General features: G+C 39.7%; 1 protein-coding gene across 3 annotated transcripts in view; it reads left to right on the top strand.

Annotated features, from left to right (window-relative positions):
* Window positions 1-694, top strand: part of LOC140741184 (sterol O-acyltransferase 2-like) — a 41166-nt gene extending 40472 nt beyond the window's left edge. For all 3 annotated transcript variants that reach the window (XM_073071065.1, XM_073071063.1, XM_073071066.1), the window contains exon 16: window positions 1-694. This exon is cut by the window's left edge and continues 2118 nt beyond it. The gene's annotated coding sequence lies outside the window, so the exon portion shown is untranslated.
* The last annotated feature ends 2233 nt before the right edge of the window (window positions 695-2927 follow it).

The raw sequence follows: 2927 nt of genomic DNA, 5'->3' as shown, positions 1-2927 counted from the left end.
TGCCTTACATCCCCTTTGATAGAGACATATCTGCACCCACCGCCCACAAATATAGTAAATATTAATTAATGCAAGAACCAGTTTTCAGTTCTTATTGTAAATTGCAAGCAGTAAATTGAAGTTAAATTGGCCTACAAACTAAGAGATTAATTTGCAAAATGATCACCATGAGATGTTTGCATATGCAAGAGCCAAATATGAAGACAATGGGGTTGTGTTAATTGGCCTGCAGCAATCCAGTCAATATGGCCTAAGTTATTTGCACCATCACGAGTTCAAGCTGGCAAAGCAGACTGATATTGTCACTTAGCATATCAAACATGGTTACAGGTATAACCAATCAATACTTTTGTGTACTCAGACACAGCACTGACAACATTAATTTTGGGTGTCTGGGATTTCGGCCCCCAGAAGTTTAAGATTATTTGTGTGAATTATTTTGTGATAAAGATGTCTGAACATTCAGAGGTGTCTCCCACTGTAGATATGTAATTCAAAAGAAGCATTATTGACCCAAAATATTGGAGGGCACAATGTCATTGTAACTATTGAATTTATATTGAATAACCCACTGTTAACTTTGATCTTAAGAGTAAAGAAAATGCAATGTACTTTTGGGCTTGTGAGCCTCTACTCAGAGTGTCTTCATGAGAATGCCTGCTTGCTGTGATGAATAAAGACTTCTGTATTACCAGCTTCAGTGTCTGTCCAGTGACCTTGATCACACTCACAACAGCTGGAGATCACACTGAGCCACCAGGAGATCAGAGACTGCTGTCGCTACTTCAGGTGTGGTAGGAGGAGGCGGCATTCCCTCAGCTTGTGATGAGCTACCAGTTGCGTTACTTTTCACAACAGACATTGAGAAAAGCTAGTTGAGTGTTCAAAACTCTTCTTTCAAGCAAGTGATGAAATGAATCTAAAGCATTTATAGTTCATTGTAATCTTAATACTGTATGAGTGGGAACTCTTCCCATTGGCTGTGGGCCTGCAGTTAGAAGAGCAACCGTAAGTCATTTTGCCTGTGAGAACATGGGCAGGTCATGCTGAACCCTAACCATAACGCATTGTCCTCTGGAATCACCGTTTGCGATCTGGGAAGGCACAGTGGTGCAACCACACAGCTCCAGAAACCCAGGTTCAATCCTGATCTCAGGAGCTGTTTCTCTGGAGTTTGCACGTTCTCCCCCTGATCGCATGGGTTCCCCACAATTGCTCCGGTTTCTTCCCACATCCCAAATACTTGAGGGTTGGCAGGTTAATTGGCTACTGTAAATTCCCCCTAGTGTGTGGGGGGAGGGGTAGAACTTGGGAGGAGTTGACAGGGGTGTGGGGAGAATAAACTGAGAACCATGTAAATGGGTGGTTAATGGTCAGTATGGACTTGGTGGGCTGAAGTGCCTGATTCTGCAACTCTGTCACCAAGAAAAAAAAACTTGAGATGGACTGTTGCCACCTGTGAAAACTTTCTCTGATATTTACAGTTCTTAAATGTCTCTGATATTTGGAAACTTTTACAAACAATAAGATATGATTGGAAAAATAGTATGTATTGAAACAATTAAAAATAATTTATAAGACATAAAAATGAAGAGTAATTTAAAAATAGACTAAACCAAAAAATCCTTAATATTCCTCTTTAATCCTCTGGCCGAAAATCTCACTGACGTCCAAAGAGTTTGAGATTCTGTGCCTGGTTGGACTGTTGTAGGATCTGAGTGGTGATTCCTCAACATCTGGAATACAGATGTTCTAGATCTCGTTCTCTCTCTCTGATATAAGGACATACTCACAATAGAGGGAGTGGAGCAAAGCTTTTCAAGACTGGTTTTAGAGATGTTGGGATTTGTTCTACCAGGAGAGACGGGCAATGCTTTGCCTCTATTCTCCAGTTTGGAAGAGAAGGGGATAAGCTCAATGAATTGTGCAAGATTCTTAGAGGGCTTAGTTTCAATATAATTATGGAGAAGGATAGGACTGGACCCAGGGTTGAGATTTTTGATTGGAGAAAGGCTAACTTTGAGGCAATGCAAAAGGATTTAGGAGTGGATTGGGACAATTTGTTTTATGGGAAGAATGTAATAGAGAAATGGCGGTCATTTAACGGTGAAATTTTGAGGGTACAGAATCTTTATTTTCCTGTTAGGTTGAAAGGAAAGGTTAAAAGTTTGAGAGAGCCATGGTTTTCAAGGGATATTGGAAACTTGGTTAGGAAAAAGAGAGATATCTACAATAAATATAGGCAGCATGGAGTAAATGAGGTGCTTGAGGAATATAAAGAATGTAAGAAGAATCTTAAGAAAGAAATTAGAAAAGCTAAAAGAAGATACGAGGTTGCTTTGGCAAGTAAGATGAAAATAAATCAGAAGGGTTTCTACAGTTATATTAATAGCAAAAGGATAGTGAGGGATAAAATTGGTCCCTTAGAGAATCAGAGTGGACAGCTATGTGTGGAGCCAAAAGAGATGGGGAGATCTTGAACAATTTCTTTTCTTCGGTATTCACTAAGGAGAAGGATATTGAATTGTGTAAGGTAAGGGAAACAAGTAGGGAAGTTATGGAAACTATGACGATTAAAGAGGAGGAAGTACTGGCGCTTTTAAGGAATATAAAAGTGGATAAATCTCTGGGTCCTGACAACATATTCCTTAGGACCTTGAGGGAGGTTAGTGTAGAAATAGCAGGGGCTCTGACAGAAATATTTCAAATGTCATTAGAAACGGGGATGGTGCCAGAGGATTGGCGTATTGCTCATGTGGTTCCATTGTTTAAAAAGGGTTCTAAGAGTAAACCTAGCAATTATAGGCCTGTCAGTTTGACGTCAGTGTTGGGTAAATTAATGGAAAGTATTCTTAGAGATGGTATATATAATTATCTGGATAGACAGAGTCTGATTAGGAACAGTCAACATGGATTTGTGCGTGGAA

This window comes from Hemitrygon akajei, chromosome 18, assembly GCF_048418815.1.
Source record: "Hemitrygon akajei chromosome 18, sHemAka1.3, whole genome shotgun sequence".
Classification (NCBI taxonomy): Eukaryota; Metazoa; Chordata; class Chondrichthyes; order Myliobatiformes; family Dasyatidae; genus Hemitrygon; species Hemitrygon akajei.
This window is presented reverse-complemented; position numbering and strand designations above follow the sequence as displayed.